The sequence below is a fragment of the Chionomys nivalis genome, chromosome 9 (genome assembly GCF_950005125.1).
Source record: "Chionomys nivalis chromosome 9, mChiNiv1.1, whole genome shotgun sequence".
NCBI classification, from domain to species: domain Eukaryota; kingdom Metazoa; phylum Chordata; class Mammalia; order Rodentia; family Cricetidae; genus Chionomys; species Chionomys nivalis.
In genome coordinates, this window is record NC_080094.1 from 80,347,078 (window position 1) to 80,372,962 (window position 25,885).

Sequence of the window (25,885 nt, forward strand, 5' to 3'; positions counted from 1 at the left end):
GATACATTTGGAAAGCTAACATTTTATTTTACTTCTCTTCTTGTTCTTAGTATGGTATAACACTATTGGATGGGGCCATGGATCTTATACTAGCAATCTAGTGTGAATTTTCAGGGCAGAAACTCCTGTGTTCTGATATCTTTAACAGGCTAGGCTCAGTTGTCTGTCTCCAGATGATGGTGAAAGTAGAGGAAAGTTTGTTTTAGTTGGCCACACTGGGAAAGGACGGGATGCAGGGTCCTGTGATCCCATGTGTCTTCTGCCAAAAACTATTGATTCAATAGAGGAAGAACTGGGCAAAAGGCATGTGCTATGTTGTATTAAACTGCTTGTTTGTCCCAGCTGCCCAGAACCAAAACAATCACACAGAAACTATATTACTTAAAACACTGCTTGGCCTATTAGCTCTAGCTTCTTATTGGCTAACTCTTACATCTTAGTTTAACCCATTTCTATTAATCTGTGTGTTGCCACATGGCTGTGGATTACCGGCTAAAGTTCGGGGCATCCATCTCTGGTGGGGCTACATGGCTTCTCTCTGACTCTGCCGTTCTTTTTCCCAGCATTCAGTTTAGTTTTCCCCACCTAGCTCTGTTCCCCCATAGCTCTGCTATAGGCCAAAGTGGTTCTTTAGTAACCAGTGGTAATCACAGCACACAGAGGGAAATCCCGTATCAGTGGTGTGCATAATTAAGCAGCTCTAGTCAAGGTGTGGTCTTGACTGCCGTTGACCCTTTCTTATCTCAGCTCCGGTCCCATTAGCTGGTCTGAGAAGTGTTTTCGTCTCTGGTCTCTGTCATCCTGTCTTAGTTGTCCTTCTGGGAAGGGACCATTCTGGTTCCTAGTGGGTGTTCACTTCTGTTCCAGAGTATAGCTCTGGCTTCACAGCTAGTAGTCAACCCCTGGGATGGAGGGTTTGTTCCACCGCCCTTCCTGGAATTGCAGACTGCGCGGTTACATGATTTCAGTAGCCAGAGAGTGAGAAAAATAGAGACAAAATGAAGACAGATGCTAGGCTTTCCTCCTCCACTTGGTTACCTTATGGGCCCAAGCAGGGAGCCAGTGCTGTTTAGTAAATGCAGTTTGTAAGTTTCTGTTTCGGTGAGGGCTAGTGTATGGCAAATGGGACCCGGTGAGAGGATTATGGTGGGAAAACAGTGTTAAACGGAAGCCTGTGAGGGAGATAGGAGCTGTCCCTGGAAGTGATTCCCAAACAGAGCTCTGAAGGGCCCTTGTGAGTTAGCCTGATGAAGGGTGGCAGAAAACAGAGGGAAGGAAACCTTGTAGACACCCCCCACCCCCAAACAGACAGGGGAGGAAAAATCAAATCACTGTGGTATGAGAATTCTGTTAGCAGGATCTGAGTGGTAAGGTTTTTGAATTGTCAGGCACCAGATTATCATTTTTTCAAGGACACCCATAACACCGTAGTATGAATTGAAAAGCCTATCAGAAGTACAGCTTTGTTTTATTTTCTGATTCACTCCCCACCCCCTCAACAAAACAAGGCAAATTTTGTCTTCTCTCCAACTGGGAATTCCAGCAAGACTCTACTTTCTAAAAAGTTATCTGTACCACCATTAAGTACAACAGCCTAGTCATAGGAGGGTTGGAGGAAAGAGTAGACAATCTAAAGAATTAACAATGAGGGCCTCTTACATTGTATTGCATCATAGTATATAGTTAACAGATTGGCTTTGGAGTTATCTGGGCAAGGGCAAGCAGTTTTGCTCACTAAACAGACCTTGAACAAAGACAGCTAACCTAAGTATAACTTCATCTTTTAAATGAGGTAAATGAGTTCCTAATGCAGTCTCTTGCATTTTCATGGGTAATAAGTAACACTGAACATATTTTGTTCATACACAGCCCACAGATTTGATTAGTAGGGATTGTTGTAATGAGGAAACATTTGTAGTCCACATAGCCAACTTCATGCTGACAGTCTGAAGTTATAAAAAGATCATTAGAAAATAATGAGCCTGGTCACAGGAGAATTCTGTACTTGGTAAAAATTTGCTAGGCAGTTGTTTGTGTCTGGCTCCCTTTAATAAGTTCAAGCTAGGATAGATTTAGAGAAATTCAGTTTTTTGAGTACATTTGAAAAACCTTTAAGTCGTCTTTGATACTTCTCCAGATTTAATCCCTTGGGAAATTTCCTTGACTCAACTTCACAATACTCAGATACTATCATTTCTAAGCCTTGATAATCTGTGTTTTCCCAGATCCCCCTGCATATGACCTGTGGAAAGCCTGTGTCACCGTGTCATCACCAGCCCAGTTCTGGTTGTTTTATTAGATGGAACGCATAAGTAGGCAAGTGCTGTCTCTTAGTGTCCCTGCTCGGATCCTAGGATGCTGGGGCCAGCTAGTGGAGCTCTGAGTCAGGGTGCTACAGGCCTGGGCTTCACAGAATGGGGATTGTCAGTCAGCTCCATAGCAATGCTCTGAAGCTAGAGAGTGTCAATGGTGTCTGGAGCTTGCAGCAACTGCATTGTTGGCTCTTCACAGCTCTTGCTTTCCCACAGCCTCAGCTCTCTGAAGCCCCTGCTCCTGGCTCTAATCTGGGATTCTTTTGTTACTGGGTGTGCCTAGGGCTGAGGGCCCCAGGGGGTTACTGCTTTTGTGTTTTTTTGCTCAGACTCTTCTGCCCATGGTAAAGATCTAGAATGCTCTGTGAATGCTGCTCATCCAAATCTCATCAATTTCAGGAGTGTACTAGCTATTTATGGGTGGGCGAGGTGCTCCTCCCCCACCAGATTAAGGACAGGAAGGAGATCAGGGCGACTATGGGCGGCCAGTCAGCTGAAGGTCATCTGTAGCTTTCATAACTCAAGTAAAGACTCCTGGAGCAATAGCTGTGACAATCAGCGCTTCTGGCACCTGGATAGATGGCTGTCTGGGGATTCAGTGGTGGAGTTTTCTCTGATTGTCAAAGACTGGATTAGAGTCCCCTAGGCTGATGGAAGATTTAACAGCCAGAAGTGTCATGATGACTTTTCGAAGATCCGGAGGGAGTGGCTGCTTGATTGACAGCTCTGGCGGTTCCCTGAAATAGCTGAATTTGCAGATGTTACTGATTCTGTGGACTTTGAACATATTAACATGTCCTGCAAACCAGATGTGGCTTGCTGACTTTACCACTCATCAACACCCATCAGCGATGGTCTTCACAGGAGTCTAACTCTAGATTTCTATGTAAAAGTTTAATTTTTAAGGATTTGAAAATTTCTCACTTTTCTGTGGACAATTGGACCAAATTCAACAAATGGCCAGTTTTCTTTCCTATCTTTAATTAAATGCTAGAAGCACACTGTCCTTGTAGCATCTAGACTGGAGATTGCCAGATCTTACTGAACACTATCACAGTCCCCATCATCTGTGTTGCCAAGTGCCTCTTCCTTACAGAACACTTTGAAAAGGTCTATTGTTGCATAAACCCTTTAGTCAAATTGTTCCTTACACTTGCACAAAGTTTAACTTAATGATAACTTCAAGTTCTTGGCACATTTTGAATTTTTATCACGTATGTTTCTGTCATCATCTGTTTTTGCATCCTTAACAAAAAAGATTGAGGTTTGGAAAAATGGCTCAACAATTAAGAGCACTGGCTGCTCTTCCAGAGGACCTAGGTTCAATTTCCAGCACCCATGTGGTGACTCACAATCATCAGTAACTCTAGGTCCAGGGCATCTGATGCCCTTTTCTGGCCTACTTGAGCACCAACCAGGCACATACATGGTAATATAGACACACGCACACATATGTGGATGCTGGAAACCTAACCTGTAGCCTCTGGAAGAGCAGCCAATGCTCTTAACCACTGAGCCACCTTTCCAGCCTCTATGCATTTTTTTTTTTTTTTTGGTTTTTCAAGACAGGATTTCTCTGTGGTTTTGGAGCCTGTCCTGGAACTAGCTCTTGTAGACCAGGCTGGTCTCGAACGCACAGAGATCCGCCTGCCTCTGCCTCCCGAGTGCTGGGATTAAAGGCGTGCGCCACCACCGCCCGGCCTGCCTCTATGCATTCTTACTTGACTATATCTCTCATGGGTTTCTCTGTCCCAGACTTATTTATGCTTTTTTCTTCCTCTTTGATTATCTTATTTGTGCGGAGACACTATTTTCATCAGGTGTTGAAATTGGTTTTATTGTCTGAGATGTCTTTTTCCTGTTCCACTTTCGTCTTCACACTTACTGCTTGTAAATTCTTTCTACTTTTTTAGAACATACATTATGATTTTTTTTTCCTCCAGGTCTGCATGCAGACGTCACTGAATGCTTCAGAGCAGTTACGACACTTTATGGTGTTTGCGCATTTGTCACCTTAGTGTGGGTACATTGTATGTGTGCAACAGGTACACATCTGATGAATGTTATCCCATTGTTCTAAACTGTAAGCCCTTCAAGAGCTCATTATAATTTATTTAGTGAATAATGTGTTTTGTTTGGAAGTGGGATGATTAACTTTATTTTTGCATTTTGTAAAATAATTGTGCATCCTCCCTCTTTGTTTTAAAACCGTATCACATGCCTCTGAAACTCTAGATTGAAATTAACCAAGGCTGTTCCAACAAGACTGGTTACAAAGTTATGACAGCAGGAAATCTATGGGGCATTTTCTTAATTAGTTATTGATATGGGCATTCTTAGCTCACCATGGGTCACGGTGTGACCCTTGGGCAGGTGGTTTGGGCGAAAAAAGTAGGCTGACTGAGTAAACCATTGAGGGGCAAGCCAGTAAGCAGCATTTCTCCTTGGCATCTGCTTTAGTTCCTGCCTCCAGGTTCTTGCCTCGAGTTCCTGCCTTGGTTTTGGCCTGAGAGCCAAATAAACCTCTCCCAGTTGCTTTTGGTCATGGCTAGCCCATCAGAGGCTGCATCCCTGAAGAAAATTAACTCCCTTTTCCTGCAGCCATCAGTTCCCAGTAGCTCCTCAGCTAGCGGTGGGAGTTCCTGAGCTGGGATTCTGGCTGGCTTGATTTTTGCAGGTCTTGTGCATTCACTTGCAGCTGTCATGTGTTCCTGTGCCCAGTGGCCCTGTTGCATGCTGGTCCTCTGCTACCTCAGCTCCAATTGTTTTGAACTGAGAAATTCCGTCAGTCCGTTAGTGGCATGATGACAAGTTAGTCTTTCTTCTATGGTTTAGGATATATGTACACTATTACATTTAGTAACTATTTGAATATTGATAGAATCTTAGTAACACATTCATGCTTATATCTTCCTTATAAAATTGCTCTGAATAGGTTTTCTCCTATCAAGAAAGTTTTTTCAACTAAAGTGAATAAAATCTTGCAAATTGGGAGAGCTAAGATAAATTTGTGGAAATTGAAATTCTAGCATATTTGGCTAAAATAGTTTCCTAAAAATTTTGGATTTCTGGTGAAATAAATCCATGCCTTCTAGAACCTTCAACTCTTATTAAAAGAAATTCTTTTTGTTTGGATCTCATGTGCCCAGGCTGACTTTGAACTAGCTAAGAGTGTTGTTGCACTTTGAATCTTTCTTCCTCCACCTCCCAAGTGTTAGGATTGCAGGCTTGTGCCATCATGCCTGGTGTAACTTTTAGACTTTTATTTTAAAATACTGGAAAATGCTCCAAGACAGACTATACAGAAACAGTAACTGCAAGAAAGTTAAACTGCGTATCAGTTCACAGGCTTAAGTTGGTTCTTGTCAGGTCACAGCAAGGAAAACAGTTATACAATCAAGATTATGAATGTGTTTAGAGAAGGGTCAGGTAAGATAGATAATTCAGTGTTCAAAGGCAGTTAGCTACAGCTGAGGTAGATTGATAAAAAGCAGCAATGGGAGTGCTGAAAGCAGGCCACGATGGCAGAGTAGTGAAAATTCTTGAGGTGAGTTAGAGAAAAAAACCAAAAAACAAGAGAGATGATTTGTTGTAGGCAGACTGTCCTTTCCTGCCCTCAGTTCTTAAATAACCAACACGGAGACTTAATATTATTTCTAAGTGCTTGGTCAATAGCTCAAACTTATTACTAACTAGCTCTTATAATTTAAATGAACCCATTTCTATTAATCTACATTCTGCTGTCTGGTGTTACCTCTCTTTTATCTTAAACCTCCTGTTCCTCTCTTGTTTGGATGGTGACTCCTCTGACTCCACCCTTTTTCTTCCCATTGTCCTTAGTCTGGTTCTCCCACTTAAGTTATCCTGTCCAGCTTTCGGCCAGCCAGCTTCCTTATTAAACCAATCACAGTGGCACATTCACACATTGTACAGAAGGGTTATTCCACAGCAATTTGTGGTACCTGGCAAGCATCACCAATCTGAAATATTCCCCCAAATCTAATGCCCCTGAGCATTGTGCTGTCCCCAGAGTTTCAGATGTGGGAGTTGAGGATTTTAGATTTGTGGTTTGGTGTTCAGACGATAAAGTCTATGTGAATGTCCCAAAATTTAAAACTCCAACAAATCCTGAAACACTTCTGGTCCTGCACATTTTGGATAGCCAATCTGTAACAGTGAGAAAGAGTGCTGGAGAGCATTATCAGACATTCCTGCAACTTGTGTGAGGAAAAAGATGGCCCCTTTTGCAAAAGAGCCTGAGGTTGTAAAGAAAGCATAGGTACCTCTAGCCCTGAGGGCACCATTGCACCACCACTTGGTAGACCCTCCCTGCACATTAAAAATGGGGGAGAGGGCTGGAGAGATGGCTCAGCGGTTAAGAGCATTGCCTGCTCTTCCAAAGGTCCTGAGTTCAATTCCCGGCAACCACATGGTGGCTCACAACCATCTGTAATGATGTCTGGCGCCCTCTTCTGGCCTCCAGGCATACACACAGACAGAATATTGTATACATAATAAACAAACAAATAAATAAATATTTAAAAAAAATGGGGGAGAGATTTGTTCCTTTTGTGTAGTGTTGCAAGTTAATTTGGTGGATCCAACATTTCTAGAGTCTCAGCTGTGCTCATAACCCAGTTCACTAATTCTGTGAATGACAATGAGTTGCCAGAGAAATATTGTGTAGTTTTAGTGTACTTCAAGTGCTTCAAGGCAGTCAGAAAAGGGGACAGTTTCTTTTAGAAATTTAAATAATCAGTTTTAAAGTCCCCTTAGCATTTATAGTATGTAGAAAACTCATTTTCTAGATCGTTTTTTCTCTAATGACTGACATTAACTGCTCACAGTCAATCTAGCTTCCAGTAGAAATATTGCCAGCCAAGCCCTAATGATGGCTGAGACTCCAGCCCTGTCACATAAACAGTGCTGCTGCAGTAAACAGGCTCCTAATCCCACAATCCAACCCTAGAGCTTCTCTGTGCCCAGTACCCATTGCCTGTCACGTGAAAGGAGCAGGCTCTTGTAGATAATGTGGAAAGACAACAGCTCCATAGCAGGCTGGGCAGCAACATTCTTGAATTCTGAATTAAAGGACACTGACTTCATGAGATGTTATTGTAGCGATGACATCTTTGCAGAGTCCTTTTTGAGTATTCTCAAATGACTCCATGGCAACCCTGTGAGGAAGACTAGTGCTGGTTTGCTATTTCCACATTATGTACCCGTGCCAGGGGGCGATACAGTGGTGGGTATAAGGGTTATACAGCTTTCAAATGTCAGAAAAAATTGAATCTTGTTTTTTTTTAACTTTAAATTTCATGTTCTTTCCAATTTATTCTCCAGGTTTCTGAGTAAGGGTGATTTTAAGGCAATCAAATACAGGCACAGGAGCTCATGAGTTGAAGCATTCCTCAAATGTTGCTTAAATGTGAAAGGTCTTTCTATGTCGTGGCTATACCTCAACTTGCAAGACTTAAAGAATCAGGTGTGCTTGTTCAAAATAGATTGTAGGACTTGTACAGACCTACTGAGTCCAAAACTTTAGGAAAAAAATGTAAAGTGTGTGTGTGTGTGTGTTTTCCCTCCTCCACTTTTCTCCCTGTGTAGCCCAGGCTGACCTTGAACTCATGTCTAAGCCTCCTGTTGGAACTCTGGAATTATAAATGTGTCACCACACCTGTCCTGAAAAATTATTTGTAATCAGTAAAAATTTCTTCCTAAAAAAAACATTACATTTATTTGGGGCCAGGATGCACATGTAACATGGTGCCTGTGGAAATCAGGAGACTTGAGGGAGTCAGTTCTCCTCTTCCTCTATGGGAGTCCTGGATTATTAGGCTTGGCAATAGATGTATTTACCTGCTTAGCCATCTTGTCCACAGATAAAGATTCTTAAGGGACTAGAGAGATAGGTCAGCAGCTAAAAGCACCTGCTCTGTAGTCATGAGGACCAGAGTTCAGGTACTAGCACATGTAACAAGCTGGATGTCCTGACAAATACCTGCAACCCCAACTCTTAGGGTTGGGGCCAGTGGAGACAGTATCCTCACTAGGTTTGTGAGACTTTCAGCCTAGCTGAAAAGACAGGAGAGAACCTGACTCAGTAGGAATAGATAGATAGACATCCAGTGCCCTCTTCTGGCCCTCTGCATGCATACAGGAGCAAGCATCCACACATAGACATAGCTATACATTCAACACACACACCCAGATACAGGCATGCAGAGCCTATAGAATATATAGCCATGCAGTGGTGGTGCACACCTTTAATTGTAGCACTCGGGAGGCAGAGACAGGTGTTCTTTGAGTCCGAGGCCAGCCTTGACTATAGAGTGCATTCCAGGACAACTAGGACTGTTACACAGAGAAACCCTGTCTCAAAAAATAAACAAAAACAAAGAATAAATGTGTGTATGTATTCATTAAAAATGAATTCTTAAGATACACTATTTTAGGAAACACTATTGTGGTCAGCCTCCTCAATCCATGCAAACTTTTAAGCCAAGTATCCATTTTTCAAACCAGGGTTTGACTTATAATGGTGTTAAAACTTCTAGTGTTTCCTGTATTTATTGTGTGCCCACAACTTCAAATGTTAGAGAATTGGCCAAATTCTCTATTTAAGAAGAATTGGCCAATTCTGTGTTTGTGTGCTTGGAACAGATTAAAAACGAAGGAAAACATTTGATTCTCAGTATGTTGCTGTGTGCTCAGAGCACCTTCAGTGTGTCCCAGTTGTCCATAGTTGGAAGCTGGGTGTGAGGAAAGAGGGTAGTCAGTAAAACTGATTTTGGGCAGATACAATAGAAGTTTTAAATTTTGCTATTTTAGATAGACCCATAGAAACACAGCTGAAGACTTTGAAAATTTAACTGTAAAGAGCTGAAAAAGCAGTACTTGCTATTTTTTCTTGTTGGTGACTTTTTATTCACTCAGTAATCTTAGTTTATTTTTGTTATATTTAGAGGAAAGAAAAATTTAAATATATTTTCTTTTCTTATAGGTAGATGTTTAAGAATTACCTTTATTGTGGGGACTGGAGAGATAGCGTGCTGGTTAAGAGTGCTTTCTGCTCTTCCAGAGGACTGGAGTTTGGTTTCCAGCACCCACATGAAGTAGATCATAATCATCCAGGGAATCCAACTCTTCTGGGTTCTCTGAGCACTTCACTGATTTGCATCTTCCTCCCTCAAACGTATAATTAAAAAAATATAAATCTTTTAAAAGATTACCTTTATCGTGAAGTTAATACGAGTTACTTCTTGGCGAAGATTCTTTTTTCTTTATTTTTTTTGAGACATTTTTACTGTTACCTAAGCTGGCCTTGAATTTGTGACCTTTCTGTTTCAACCTTCTGGGTACTGATTCTTTTGTGTGTGCAAGTGTGTGCTCATGTTTCTTTCTTTCTTTTTTTTTTTTTTTTTTTGAGACAGGGTCTCTCATAGGCTTAGGGCTCACCAAGTAGAATAGGGTGGCTAGCTAGGAAGCCCCAGGGATTTCCCTGTCTACCTCCCCAGCACTGGGATTACAGTGTCTACTGATGTGGGATTCCCTTCTGTATGCTGTGAATACCATTGGTTAATAAAGAAACTGTCTTAGGCCTGTGCAAGGCAGAGCTGAGTTAGGTGGGGAAAACTAAACTGAATTCTGGGAGAAAGAAGGCAGAGTCAGGGAGAAGCCATGTAGCCCTGCCGGAGACAGTTGCCAGAACTTTACCTAGTAAGTTAGCCAGAAATATGCTTAAGCTATTGGCCAAACAGTATTGCAAATAATATGGTTTCTGTGTGATTATTTCAGGGCTGAGCAGCCAGGAACAAAGACGCGGCCTCCTATAACAAATTGGCGCCAACATGGGGCCAAGTAAAATCCACTTAAAACCCGAGAGAGTTTGGGAAAAAATTCTAGGCAAAATAAAACAAAGCAAAAACCAACCAATCAACCAAAACAAAACAGAGTTAAGCATGGCTTAATGCCTTAGCTCCTTTAAGAGAGGTTTTCCTGATTCAGCGGTAGCAGAAAAAAGCCATGCGGTTTTGAAATGGCAGCTTTCTAGGCTGTGCTGCCAGCATGAATTCTGGCTCTTTCAGGAGGCCAAGCATTTAAATTGGATTTGTGGGCAGTGTGCTGCAAGTTTTGTGGTGCCAGCATGGACCAACTGGTTAATCAGAGTTGATGTGGTGAGAACGGCTCCCACCCAGCAAATACGCTCAAGCTATTGGCCAAACAGTATTGCAAATACTATGGTTTCTGTGTGATTATTTTTGGGCCTGAGCAGCCGGAAACAAACAAGTGACCTTCCTACAACAATCTACTACCCTGACTGACTTTTTAAATGTGGGTTTTGTTAATTAAATTCAGGTCCTTATGCTTTCAAGGCACTTGCTTTACCAACTGAGTGAGCTCTCTCAGACTGTCATGACGATTCTTTAAACAAAAATTATTTTTTAGATTTATTTTATGTGCATGAGTCTAATGTGATGTTTTACTCCTTTACTCTTTTTGTGGGTTCCACCACCCAGCTCCCAAGTATAAATCACACATGGGGGCTTATTCTTAGTTATGAATACCTGGTCTTACCTTGCCTTGTTCTTTTTTAAAATCGTCCCAACCACCTTTTGCCTCTGGGCTTTTATCTTTCTCTATTTCTGTATACCTTTCTTTACTTCTTACTCTGTGACTTGTTGTGTAGCTGGATGGCTGGACCTGATATTCTCTTCTCTTTGTTCTCTTGCTGTTTCTCTTCCTTCTTTCTCCTTCTGTTTATCCTCTCTGCCCATTAGCCCCATCTATCCTTGCTCCTGCCTTGCTTTTGGCTGTTCAGCTCTTTATTAGACCATCAGGTATTTTTGACAGGCAAAGAATTACAGCTTATCAGTGTTAAACAAATGCAACATAAACAAAAGTAACACACCTTAAAGTGATATTCCCCAACACGTAAGTGTTTGACTTGCTTATATGTATGTGTACTGTGTACATGTACCGTGTACATTCCAGGTGTTCCTGGACATGAGAAGAAGGCACCAAATCACCTGGAACTGGAGTTAATGAAAGCCACCTTGTGGGTGCTGGGAACAGCATATGATAAACTGCTGAGCTATCTCTAGCCCCTGAAGGAAGAGTCTTTGAAGGATCAAAATGGAAGGTAGAGGCAAGAGGATTAGAAGCTTAAGGTCATTCTTCCCTGCAGAGTGAATTTAAGGCCAGCCTGGACTGCATGAAACCCAATATAAAAAATTACAATAACAACAAACAGCAAAAGGGCAGTAGATTGAATAGGATAGCACAGGTGGTGGTATTTAAAGTTTTTTCCTTTAGACTTTATTTTTTCAAAGCTTTTGTGGGGCGGAGGGTGAAACCTGGGGGATTGTTGGTGGTAGACTAGGTATAGCAGTTGGTGGTGGTCAAGGAAGCAAAGACTGTAAGACTGTAGGTGCCCTTTTTTTTTTTTTTTTTTTTTTTTTTTTTTAGTAAATGTATGTTCATGGGGGTAAGGGAGACAGCAGAGTTCAGGGAACTGTGCAGTGCTGGGGTTCTGCACTGGTAAAATGCAAAAAGAGGGAGCAGTCTTTGAGAAAATAAGTACTGTACTGTCAGGTTCTGGGTGATGTCCATGCGGTCTTACCATAGGTCAACCCCAGGCTGAGCCCAGTGTTCTGTGCTTTAATCCTTTGGCTTAACAGTTGGGTGTCCAAAATTACCTGCTGTAGTTTCTAGTCTAGAAGAGTTTGAATCTTAGTGCATAATATTTTAGGAAAGAGAGAATATTGTTTGTTGTTTGTTAGTTTTTTGGAGAACATTATTTTTGATCAGTCTGCATGTATCTCCCAAAGCACCTTGTACTGTAGGTTGGCAAATCAGTTTTGGACAGGAAGTACAGTGGGAAATACAAGAGCTGACTCAGTATCTCAGCTTTATTTTGGTCAACTGTCCATGTTGGTCCTTCACCACCAATTTTTTAGGTTTGTCCAAAAACTCTCACCTTGCCCATCTTCAGAGACATTTGAGTCCTTGGAGGCAAAGTATTGTGCAGCCTCTGGACCTTGGGCCTTTTTCCCACTTCCGTTTTCAGTTAGATACCTGGAAATAGAATCATCCCATGATTCAGTCAAACTTTGAGGTTCATATTGCTGCTAGGCTTATTTTGGGTTCTGCTGCAGCTTTGTCATGATCAACATCTTATTCTCTTTTTGATGTGATTATCTAATATATGTCAGTTTTAGAGGGTAGCTAAAATAGATTCCCCCATACAAGTTTATCAACGTAAACTCTATTTCTGATTCAAAAGTTCAGTTAGTTTAATCACGGTGTTAAAGACGTACCTTAAATTTTGATCTTAATAGGCATAAAAAGTATGGAAATGGATTAAGAATATAGTGAAATTATTACTAATGCAGTGACATTTCAACTGCCATATAATTAGAAGATTTTTGTAGCTTGACATAACTCCCATTATTTTATTATAGGCATTAGTTAAGAGATAGTTAGGAGTTCACGTCATCTCTGTTTCAGTACCTTACTGTTCCCAGCTCCGGTTAAAAGGAAATTAGGAATGCTTTTTTTAAAATAGATTTTTATTCATAGTTCAAAATTAGGTTCGTAGGATTGTGCTATTATGACACAACAGTACCTATTTATAGCAAACGTCAACTCTTGGGTTTGAGATTTAACTCAGTGGTAGACTTATCTGCCATATATGAGGTCCTAAATTCAAGTTCCAGTACTATACAGGAGGAACAAAGTATCATTTTTGAAATGAAATATTTTTTAGAATTTGCTTTGAATCTTCTTTTAAAAATCAAGGTTAGGATTATATGTTGAAGATTATCAAGTCTTTTAGAAATATTTACTTGAAAATTTATTATTTTGTTATAGAGATTATGAATGAATTCTTTTTAAATCCACACTATTAAAATTACTGTGAATGGAAATACTTTTTACTTTTTGTGTTTTGGATTTTGCCAGAAGCATTTTTTTTAGACGAGTTGAATTGGATTTAGAGGGCACCTGTTAAATGACTTGCTGAAGCTTAATGTCACTGCAGTGTTGGCACTAGTGCAGAGCTCATGGTTCAGTTAATCCAAGGCAGGAGCCAGAAGTTCTGGTATTTATACACTAGAGGCCACTAGTCACTAGTTGAAGTCTCAGTAGGGAGGAACATCTCTTTAGTAGAACTAGAACTACTCTTCAGTGCACCTGGGTGATGCTAGTTTCAGTCATGAGAGGAAGTTCATGGGTGGAGAGATGCCAACAGAATGTGCTGCCCAGTGGGATTGTCAGAGGGCATATGGGCAGGATACTACTAACATAGCTGCAATATTCATCACAATATTTGCATTTGGTTCCGTTTTCTTTGAACAAAGCAATGTGTGAGGATGGAAAACTTGTTCTTTAGGTAATAAAAGAAACACAGTCGAATGAAGCATGAGTTGATGTGTGTTACAATCTTGTTGGTGGAGCTTTTATCATATCATGATGGTTGAATTACCAAAATTAACTACTGGTAATTAACTGTTGGTAATATAAATATATTAATAATTTCTATAAATATAGGTGACCATTAACTAAACATTGAGTTTGTTTTAAGTGTATGAGCTAACCTTTTCCTCTTCATAATTTAATACTGATTTATGATATGGAAAATGATTTTTACTGGTCCCCTACAGGGTACCTACAACTCTTAGGTAAGTTGTAGCACATAGAGTAGGTTGCTTATTGACAGAATCTCAAATTTGTATAAGAAGTGAATACTTCGGTGGTGGTTGGGCCTTTCCTTTGCTGCAGGGATTAAATTTCAGTTATTTCAGTGCTTGCTTTATCTTCCCCTTGCATGTTGGTTAGGGTTGGATAGTTGTAGCAGTGAATGCAAGTAGAGGTCTGCTGGAAGAAGGGCTTCTCAGATGCTCTCCGGAGCCTAAAAGATAGTCAAGAGAAAGTGTAATTATGTGGGAATGTGATGTTAGCAGGCATCCATGCTATTAGAGGAAACACTGGGAAAGATCTAAGCCTGGAGTGTAGAGTAGAAAGATGGAAGGCACTGGGTTCTATGAGCCTGGCACCAAGCAGCTGACCTCCAATGCTGGTGGAAATCTACACTGTTCCTGACTTTGAGATGATGAATCCACTGTCCTGAAAAAGACTTCTGTTGATTGCCACTGGAGAACTTCTAAGCTATAGACTGAGGAGAAAGGGAAAAACTGCTCTTGATTTGAATGCAATTTCATAGTTGATCAAAGTCCTCCATATCTAGATATAAAAGTCAGTAACTTTTCTGAACCGGGTGTAGTGGTCTTTGCTTGCTATCCTAGCTCTTGGGAAATGGAGGAGGAAAAAAGATGCTGAGCAAAGTAATCTTTGGTAGAAAAGCCAGTGGTATGGGAAGTCCTTCTGTATATGTGTTGCTTTTCTTGGTTAATAAAGAAGCTGCTTTCAGCCAATGGCTTAATAGAATAGTCAGAGTGGAAGATTTTATGTATGTATGTATGTATGTATGTATGTATGTATGTATGTATATACATACACATATGGCAGAGTCAGTGAGAAGCCATGTAGCCGCCTGCAGGAGACTGATGCACTGAAACCTTGTCAGTAAGCCACAGCCATGTGGCAATACACAGATTAATAGAAATGAGCTAATTTAAGATAAAAGATTTAACTCTTAAGCTATTGGCCAAAAAGTATTGAAATTAATACAAATTTCTGTGTTATTACTTTGGGTCAGAGCAGCTGGGAATGAATGAACATCTTCCCTCAACAAATTGGTGCCAAGGTGGGTGGATGGGCTCTGTTTGCTTGCAACAATTAAGAGCACTGTAGCTCCTTAAAGAGAAATCTTACTGGGCCAGACGGTGGTGGCGCACGCCTTTGATCCCAGCACTCGGGAGGCAGAGGCAGGCGGATCTCTGTGAGTTCGAGGCCAGCCTGGACTAGAAGAGCTACTTCCAGGACAGGAACTAAAAAGCTACGGAGAAACCCTGTCTCGAAAATAAAAAAAAAAAAAAAAAAAAAAAAAAAAGAGAAGTCGTATTGATTCAGTGGTAGCAGAAAAAAATGAGCGGTTTCAAAAGGGCAGTTTCCTGGTCCATGCTGCCAGCAGGAACTCTCACTCTTTCAGGAGACTGAGCACTTGAATGGGGTTTGTGGACAGCATGCTGCAAGTTACTCAGTGGCATCATGGGACAACTGGTTAACCAGAGTTGAGGTGGTGAGCATGGCATCTTTTTTCCTCCTCCTCTCAAGAGCTAGGATAGCAAGCAAAGACCACTACACCCGGTTCAGAAAAGTTACTGACTTTTATATCTAGATATGGAGGACTTTGATCAACTATGAAATTGCATTCAAATCAAGAGCAGTTTTTCCATTTCTCCTCAGTCTATAGCTTAGAAGTTCTCCAGTGGCAATCAACAGAAGTCTTTTTCAGGACAGTGGGATTCATCATCTCAAAGTCAAGAACAGTGTAGATTTCCACCAGCATTGGAGGTCAGCTGCTTGGTGCCAGGCTCATAGAACCCAGTGTCCAGAGGCAGTGAATGGACTTCCGCTATGTTGAACTGGGAAGAGCCAAAAGGCAAAGCAGCCTTAGCCCTAACTATGCCACTTTACATTTTAAGAAGCAGTCCTGATCAGAAAAAGATTACAGATACACAATAAAGATAGATTCAGATAAAAAAAAGACCTCTAAATTGGTCACAGTGTTGGATAAATGTACATAGGCTTGAGAGAGAGAGGAAAAAGAGTAATGACAGTAAAAGTAATATAAAAAGAGTACAGACAGTCATAGATTAAAAATTAATAGAGTAAGAAAAGCTATGTAAAGATGGAATGTATACAATCTGGATTATGTACATGTTGTATTTTCTTTAAATTTTTTTGACTGTGGATAAGCTAAGTACAGAGTGACATTTCATTGTATGGGCTGCTAAGCTAAACCAACATATGTATTTTAAAGGTATCTTGATTTCAAAATTTGAGTCTAAGGATTTGTTGCTTTGGAAAAGAGGTTCTTCTTTTGTTTCCACAGGGGATGAGAACCTGTGGATTCCTTCCAGACTAATGTGGCTTGATGGACCAAGATCCCCTGAAATATCGCTGTGAACACCCCTAAAAAATTCCCTTGCCCAACAAAAAGTAGGGAACACTTTGGAGAGAACTATGCCCAAATTCCCAAATATTGTTTATAAATGTTTGTTTATATTTAAAGGGGGATATGCTATAGAGATTTGCATTGGTATAGATCTTGGTTTATTGATACAAATTTAAGGTCAATTTTGTTATATGTATATTTCTGCTCTTGATTAAGGTATTGTGTTTGTGCAACTCATTTAAAAGTGTAATGTATAATTAAGAAACACAGGTTAATAGATAGTCATCTCTAATAGTCAAGCTTGTAGTCATGTTAGTTAGATTTTCTAGTTATATAGAGATATATTTCAGTTAGAAAGATGATCTTCAACAGAAATATGATCTTCAACACTATGACTCTTCTTGACAATGAGACACATCTGCTTCTGGCAGCACCAATCTACTTCAAGAGGAAGATGGGCATTGGGGAAGCTCTTTATGGAGTTTGTTAGCCATTTGGGCAGGTGGCTGCTCTTTCCTGGACTGCTTGATGTTATGCTGCTTGAACTGGACATACAGGACACACAGACAAATGACTTGCCTAAAGGTGAGACAGTCTTTTGGGGTTCCTGCTTAATGAAAGAGTCTGCCAAACATTCTGCAGGACACAGAAGAAGGGGACTGAAAAACTGCCAACATAGGTGAAACTGTCTTTGAAATTTTTTGCTTTATGGAAAAGTCTGCCAGATACTATGGGCCAGTAGGCTGAAGATGGATGCCCGCACATTACAGAAGAACTTTGGGTGACTGTCCAGGCAGCGAGATGTCTCTATTGATTCTAGAATTTTGGAAGTTGCTTACAATTCTCTTCTTGTTTACTTAGGTAATATATCCTTCTATACTCTTTGATGGAGTTGAAGAATAGGTAGTTATAATTATAGTTTTCCTTAGTTAAGGTAGAAGATAAAATAGATATTAATATTGTAACTGTAATTCTTGCTTCATACCTGTTTTGTTATATATTATATGTAATCTTAACTATATTAAAGTTAAAACCTTCCTTTGTATTTAAACAGAAAAAGGGAAATGGTGTGGGAAGTCCTTCTGTGTATGTGTTGCTTGTATTGGTTAATAAAGAAGCTGCTTTCGACTAATGGCTTAACAGAATATAGCCGGACTGGAAAAGATATATATAGAGAGAGTAGTTAGATGCACTGAAACCTTGCCAGTAAGCCACACCTACATGGCAGTACACAGATTAATAGAAATGGGTTGATTTAAGATATAAGAGTTAGCCAGAAATACACTTAAACTATGGGCCAAACAGTATTGCAATTAATACTGATTTCTGTGTGATTATTTTGGGTTGGAGCAGCCAGGAACGAAAGAATATTTTCCCCCAACAAACCAGTCCTGGAGAAATCACAATACATGACTCAAATTATACTACTGAGACATAATAACAAAAACTGCATAATACTGGTAAAAAAACAAAACAAAACACACAAACCAAAACATAAAAACAAACAATAGCAAAACCAAAAAGTTCATCCTAATATACACAGTGAATCTTAATCCAGTCCAGGCTACATGACATCTTGCCTCAAATAAATAAACAGTAGCTTTAGTATATAGCAAGCACAAACTTGCCAAGAATGAAATCAGAGAGAAATAGTAACTTCAGAAATAAAAATCTTATTAGGGCCTGGTGGATGAAGGACACTTACATGTCTGCCCAGGGTCATCACTCACGTTGGGCAGGGAGGTGAAACCATAGGCCAGTTTGGCACTTTGTGGCACTGGGTGGTAGGGTGCCATTATGGTGAGCCAATATATGGTGGGGTTTGGGAGAGAGGGGGAGATGCAGAATGGCTTATGTTCTGTTGAGAGTGGCAGATCTGAAGAGGTGAAGGCAGTGAGGAACAGACTGGTAGGGGAGGCCTGTTTGCTACTGGGGGCTATGCTGATGTCAGGTCCTGGGCCGCTGACAAGACAGTCTTTGTTGACATCTGTGACTCCTGTTATCATCGAACCCTGTGAGGTCACACAGGGTCTAGGCTGATGGCCATGTCATCACAGGTTCCTTCCCCCATCTGAGTGGCCTGCACTGCCACCTGGGGCCATGGAGGCATCTGGGTCTGAACTGCTGTTGAGAGCCATGTCTGGATCCGTTGCCCGCAGCCAGGTCTACTTTATGTCAGGGTTCCTGTTATCACAGAAGGACATGAGGATGCCCAGGGTCTGGGCTGCCACATGTGGCCATATTGGTGCCTGGGGGCCATGCAGCAGGAGCTGATCTGAGTGACCTGTCCTGCCCCCTGAGGCCATGGAGGCTTCTGTGTCTGGACTGTAGCCCAATGTCATGTCTGGGTCGTGGCCCTACTGCAGCTAGGGTCTGAGTTGATATCTGTGGTTCCTATTACTGCCAGAGGCTGGGTACGTGCCAGGGGTCTTGAACTGACATCTGGGGCCACGTTGGCATCTGAGGGTCATGCTGCTACTGGGCCATACAGTCCTGCACTGCCACCCGGGGCCATGGTGTCATCTAGGCCTGAGCGGTAGCCTAGGGTCATGTCTCAGTCTGTACCGCTGCTGGGTCTGGGTTGATGTCTGTGGCCCATGTATTCACCAAAGGCCACAAGGAAGCTCAGGTTCTGGGTTGCCATGTTGGAGTCTGAGTGACATGCTGCTGCTAGGGCCATGCTGACCTGCGATGCCACCCAGGACCTGGGTCTTGTCCCTGCCCAAGCTGCTGCCGAAGGCCATGTCTGGATCCATGGCCCTACTCCAGCCAGGGTCTGCTTTGATGTCCGTGACTCCCTTTACTCCCAAGGGCTGTGCAGATAGATGCCTAGGGCCTGGGCCTACCCTGAGGCCATGTTGAGGCCTGAGTGTCCGGCTGCTGCCAGGGCCGTACAGTTCTGGGTTCCTGTGGCCCCAAGCGGTGGGAGATGGGGTGTGTGTCTGTGGTCCTATGGCAGTTAGGGTCTGTGTGATGTCTGTGACTCCTGTCACCATCAAAAGTCCAGTGTGCTAATAAATCGAACAATTTTTAAAAGAAATTAAAATGGCCAACAAATATTTGAAATAGTTCACCATTTCTAACCACCAAGGAAATGCAAATTGAAACTGCTGTGAGATTTTATTCCATCACATCCAGAATGGCTACCATCAAGAACGCAAATAAGAAGCTAGGCAGTGGTGGTGCACGCCTTTAAGTCCAGCATTTGGGAGGCAGCAGCAAGTAAATCTTTATGAGTTTGATGTTAGCCTGGTTTACAGAATGAGATTCAGGATAGCCAAGGCTACACAAGGAAACCCTGCTCAAAAAACCCAATGAAAAAAAATTCTAACTAGCCCATGAGACTGAGGGAAAAGAAAGGAAGGAAGCAAATAAATACTGGCTAGAATTTGTAGAGAGAAGAACTGCTGGTAGGAAGGTAAATACATGCAGCCACCAGTAAGACAGTGTACCACGGAGGTTCTTCTGCCTGCTTCCGACTGTGTTACTCACCGTAGCTAGGAAATGGAACCCGCCTGGATTGTGGCCTTGTCATTTATTCCTTTCTTAGTGATGTTTGGATTGCTTGCCCCGCCATGTCATTTGGTGATGCTCTCCACTGTGGTTTCATATATATTTGATTCATTGAGTTCTTAATTTCTGTTGTACATAAATCTTTTTTTTTTTTTTTTTTTTTTTTAATTTCAGTTTCCTTGCTTGCTGCGGGCTTGTTGCAGCTGCCTGTTGAGCGATTCCCATTTCTTGGGGGGTAGGCAGTGAGGAGACACTAAGGCAATGTAAAAGTTCTTTATTATGGAAGGGCCGGGGTTTTTATGGGGTTAGGGAAATTAAACTACAGCAGTTGGTTGTCCTTTTGAAACTGGCAGTCGCTGCTGGCGTGTTGTGATTGGCTAGGAGTGTTTGTTATTTGTTACTGTGCTTTTGGTCCACTGACAGGTTGTTTTGGCCAGTTTTGCTCATTCATTGTGAGTTAGCATGCTCTTGCTTGCGCTATTGCCCTGTCTCATCTCACCCTTTTTATTTTATTTTTATTGGGTGACCTTGTGGGAGTTAAGGATTTTTATAATGCCACCTTGGGGACCCTCCCCCACCAGCATTTTGGAGCCTCTAAGGATTGGCTCCCCGGAAGGTCCCAAGAAGTCAGAAACAAGGGGAGACTTTTAGAATAACTAGGACTTTAAATGGCCTCCTATATTTGCGTTAGCCAAGCATGGATCACCTCTTTTGGAGGTTTGGTCCAGTGTGCTCCATAGCCATTAACACCTGCAGTGTTGCCGTGTTCACCCACTGTTGTCGGGATCTTAGCTGTAGGAGACACTTAAGTAGAAATATTAGAGCCACCACCACCCCTCCCATAAGGCACCATGCAACAAGATTAGGTGGGTCTAGCAGGGATTTTTATGTGATCCCATACTTGGCAAAAGAATGATAGGTCCAGTGAATGGACTTGTGTTGAGTTGGTTGTATAGGTTCTGATTAAATGTTTACAGCTGGGCAAGGGTAAACCAGGTAAAAGCTTGTGTAAATGAAATTGTTGATAGAGGAGCCTAGCCTGTTCCAGCAAAGGCAAGGACACTGTCATAGTTAAAATAAGGCTTTTGGTTGCCTGTTGCTAACATTCCTGGCTGCCCTGTCTGAGACATGATGGAGGACATGTGCCAGGGCTGTATTCTGCACTGCAATAAGTCTTGAATAGTTCGCATGGTTTTGGAGCTGAAGTCATTTTGGGACTTTAATTTTGCAAAAGATAATATTTTGCATGCTTGTGTGGCATAGCGGCTAACTGAAAAAATATTTACAGGTTCTGATTGTGTCATTTCCAATACCTTAAGGACCACCAATAACTTCCCTAGTTGTACTGATCCAGGATTTGGTTAGGTGTAGGCTCTTTCTGTATGATTAACTCCCATTATTATTAACCCAAAATTAGTTTTATTGGCATCTGTAAAGGCTATAAAATGACCAGAGGGATGGCATTTTTTGATGGTGTGGCATAACTTTTTATCTTTAATTTTAAAAGGCGGAGGGCAGAAAGTCATCTGTCCTGAGGGAAATGATTATCCGGCATGCTCATACTGGACCTAGCAATCACTTTAAAACAGACTTCCTCTCTAAATGGTTTGTTGTTTTTTCTGGCTTTGCTTATGACAATGTCTCTGCAGTCTCTCTCTTTAACTGTAACTCCTGGGTCAGGGAGTACACCAAGTACTACAAGTAGCTGCAGACTGGCCTGAAGGGCAGCAAATGGCTTATTTGCATAGATGTTCTGGGAAGCTGGCTGAGCACATAGAGCATGAGCCACAGAAACTCCCTGCTGCCACCTTGGCTCTGGAAGAGAACCTAAAGGTGTTCCACAATGCTCTCAAGCTAACTCACAAAGACACCAAAGTCTCTCTAAGAAACTACTGATGTTTAAGTAACCTCAGCAGAGAGAACAAAAGTATTGGTGCAATCGGTCCTTTTAAATGACATCTACTAGCCATCTGCCTAGTGGATGAGAACCAGTTCATCTTAACCATTGCAAACCAAGGCACACCACCTATTTCATGTACCAGGAGTGTGAAGCCATTGTCTAGTCTAGCATTCATATCAGAACCCATTGGGAACTTCTACAGTCTCATGCCCAGTGATAGCCCTTTTGTCATTTAGGACATTAGGTCTTTGGATGAGCCCTGGGACAATCCTTATGTAAGTGACCAGACTATCCACATCCTCAGCAAGTACAGTCTGGCAGGGTGGAATTATTGTCCTTGTCAAGTTTTACATTGACCAAGGCATTGATGGAAGCCCTAAGGGCGGAAATGTACCTGTTCTGTGTTTCAGTATCACGGGTGACCAACACCCACTTACAAATATCCTTATTTCTAACAGGTGTAATGTCATTATGGGTGATAATGTTGAGCCTCTCCCAGGTTAGCTGTTTAATAAGGATATCCTTGGTAGAGCCAGATGGGACGTGCTTTTTAACAGCATTGGTGACATGGGTCAAAAATTTAGGAAATGGTTCCACAGCCTGCTGGAGAAGATTGTGGAAATAGCCTCCACTGTCCTGGGGTGTACAGACTTTGAGGGCCTTGAAGGCTAGGTTGGACAGTTGTCAATAGGCATGTAGGCCAGTCATGGATTGTGAGACAGGTCAGTGTATTGCCCATGGTCAGTAAGCATGTGGAGGGTAATGTTAATTCCAGATTACAAATTCGTTCGGGCTTGGCTTTCTGCTACATCATCATTAACAGAGTGCCATTGGAGGAAAACTGAGGGGTCAAGGACTGCCTTCAGCATGGAGTACCAATTGTAATGGGTTTGGTGCTACATGGCCCATTGTCTGAGTATTTGCTCAAAATAAGGAGAATTGGGGTAGCGTCGGTTGCTCTCACACACCCCTGCATGGCTTCCAGCCTTCTCCTGTCCCTGCTGCCCCTGGGAGGGCACATAGCTGACAAAGACAATATCACTGAAGCCTCCAGACTCCAGAGGAATAGGGTGTACCTGGAAGTGTTCAAGCTCATTGAACTGGAACCACAGATGTTAGACCTGGCACTGACCCTCCTCATTCAGTGACAAACGCAGGTGCTTGGCTTTGCCCTGGAAGTTGAAAGTGAGGGAATATTCATCACGTCTTGTCTCACTGTGATGTACCAGGAAGACACCATGGGAGCCAATGCCTCTGGGCAGCCTTGAGTCAAGAGAACATGCCATGGAACCAAGGATATCCTGAGAGGGGCTGATTGCCCCCCAGCGCCCTCTGACTCCCATTGGAGCAGGAATGACCCTGTGACTGTGTCTGGAGTGTGCACATGAGGCTAGGTGCTTGAGAGGGGATGAACTGTCCCTGCTGGGGCCCCCTCCTTAATGGGAATGCGTGGGGGCAATTCTGGAGGAAGAAGTTCCGTTAGGTCAAAGTGGGAGGCGGCGATGGAGGCACAATTAGAGGAGAAGGGCACTGATGACCAGTCAGAAAGGCTCCCATAAGTCCCCTGTGACAGGCAGTTGTTACTATCGCAGGGTCCCAGCATCAGATCCTGGCTGGGCAGACTCTGAATGATTCAGGCAAGGCAACTCTAGGCTGTCTGTGTTATTCTTTGTGAGGAAGGAGGTCCCAGGGACCAGGGAAAGGGTCTTGGGGGGGAGGGCTGATAGCAGGACAGGGTTCTGGGCGTCAGACGCATCAGTTGTCTCCAGAATGTGCTCTGAAGGGCCTTATACCTTAACCACAAACGTGTTCTCCCTGTCAGGCATATCTAGGGCCGTGGCTGTGCGGACATCGGTGATAGTAGAGCAGGGAATGCTGAGTCGGGGCCAGGATGCCTTAGGTGGTGCGAAGAACTCCAAGTGACTTCCGCTTCCTCCTTCACTTTGGAGCAGTAGGCAACACTTTTACCTCTGAGACTGCCCCCCACCCCCACCCCAGGTCAGCCCAGCTGCCTGCCCGTCCTCCAAACCCACTCCTGCTGGGTTGAGGTCACCTTCTTCAGCCCCCATAAAACTGAGCAGCTCTTCTCTCTGTACCGTTCCTGCCCCGTCTTTCTTGTTTTTTTTTTTTTGTTTTTTGTTTTTTTGTTTGTTTTGTTTTGTTTTGTTTTTTGGATTTTTCGAGACAGGGTTTCTCCGTAGGTTTTTGGTTCCTGTCCTGGAACTAGCTCTTGTAGACCAGGCCCTGCCCCGTCTTTCAAGGTTCCCCCTCCACGATTCAGTCTCGCCCTCTTAAAGCAGTGAGCCCATCTCTCCCCAGGGAATGTGCCATCACTAGCCAATCCCCTACCAACTGTCCCAGCACCACCAGAGGAGTTGGAGTTGCTGTTTCCACCTAGGACTGGAGGACCTGATGTCGTCTCCAGAGGTCCAGCTGGGGAGGAAGAGTCAAGGGCCCCTCGCCACTGCCGGATGCCTTATACAGAGCCTCTGACTGAGCGACTCACTCAACGGAGGAAAAAGAATTTCTTGAGCTTCAGCTTTGAGGACATTGTAGAGTAGGAGGAGACTGAGGAAGGAAAGGGGCCAGCTAGATCCTCAGAAGATAGAGGTAGGTCCAACACAGCCAGGGCCCACCCACCCTGCAGTTTTCAAGGGGCGAGTCATGTGGTGGTGCAATCTCCACATCAGGGCTCGACGGGGCCAAGACAGGTAGGGTGAGTGAGCGCGAGGCCTGGTTCACCTCAGTTTTGAAGTTTTGCTGGAATAGCTTAGGAAAGCGGCCAGAAAAGGCAACTTGTGCTCCCGGCTCTGTGTGTTGTGGATGGGAGGCCAAGTTGAGGTGAAAACGGCGGGCAAGATCCAGGAAAGCAGCCCTCCCATGGGACTCATAGAACTCATGCAAACTTGTGAGAGGGGGTGGTGGCAGCGCTGGGAGAGAATGGAAGGTCTCGTCATACGGGGAAGGGGCGCCATTCATAATGGGTCCCAGGAGGAGGACAAGGGGAGCCTATGAGGAGGGGGCAGCAAAGAAGAAAGCAGCCAGAAGACACGGGGTGAGCGGCAACAACTGCATCTTGGTCCGTGTGCTCAGCCCCAGGGTCAAACTAGTGGAAGTAGCCGCTGTCTGAGGAGAACGTTCTAGTCCTGCAAGGGAAAGGAGATTCAACCACAGTCGAACAGCTAAAGCCTTCCAGTGAATTAAGAGACCAGTCACTGCCCTGATGGCTCTTAACTGGTGGTCACATAACTGGATTTTGAAGGGACAGAAGTGGAGAGAAAAGGTCCAAAAGTCCACACTCTGAAGAACAGTCGGGACTCCCTGTAAAACAAGGAGAACCTTCAGAGAATCCTGAAGAGTGGCCTTGGACAAGTCATCAGTTGTTCTCAGGCTGTGAGGGAGTCTGCACAAGGATGAGGACAGAAGGGAAAGTATTGCTTGCAGACCCAGTGTGCTGCTTATAGTGAGGGACTTCTGCGGCCGCGTCCCTGTGCTCACAGTGTCTCTGGGTGAGAAGGACCAGACTGAGGGTCCTTTATTGGTTCTACCTCCAGGGTGGTCAGCCCTTATGTGGAGGTACTGGGGCACACCGAGTCACGATGGAGTGTTCTAACTAGGAAGAGAAACGGGGAAACAAGGAATGTAGAGATAGAAAAGAAAGCCCCAACTCGCCAAGGGCATAGAAAACAAAAGTAGGGGTCAACTCACCGAAAACAACCGAAGGGGATGAACTGAAGACTCTGGCGGAGAGTCGGGATGGGTACAGCAGCCGGGGCAGCAAACGCAAAGGAAAATGCCCAGAAAAGAGTATTAAGGAGGACCCAGAAGGTGAGCAAAAGGAAAAGGTCCATTCACACTGGGTGCCAGTTGTGGGCTTGTTGCTGCTGCCTGTTGTTTCTTTGGGGGTCAGGGCATGAGGAGTAGGGGAGGGTACTATGGGCAGTCACTGCTGGCTTGTGATTGGCTAGGAGTGAGTGCATGTCATTAGTTACTGTGCTTTTGGTCTGCTGACAGGTTGTTTTGGCCAATTTTGCTTATTCATTGTGAGTTTGTATGTGCTTGCTTGTGCTATTGCCCTGC

At 43.1% G+C, this 25,885-nt stretch overlaps 1 protein-coding gene and 1 pseudogene across 1 annotated transcript in view; one reads left to right on the forward strand and one right to left on the reverse strand.

The window, feature by feature from the left end:
• The window catches only part of Hsd17b12 (hydroxysteroid 17-beta dehydrogenase 12), a 148,064-nt gene that overhangs the window by 2,746 nt on the left and 119,433 nt on the right, over positions 1–25,885 (forward strand). The gene's annotated exons all lie outside the window — the stretch shown is intronic.
• On the reverse strand, positions 20,711–24,784 carry LOC130881443 (SH2B adapter protein 1-like; annotated as a pseudogene).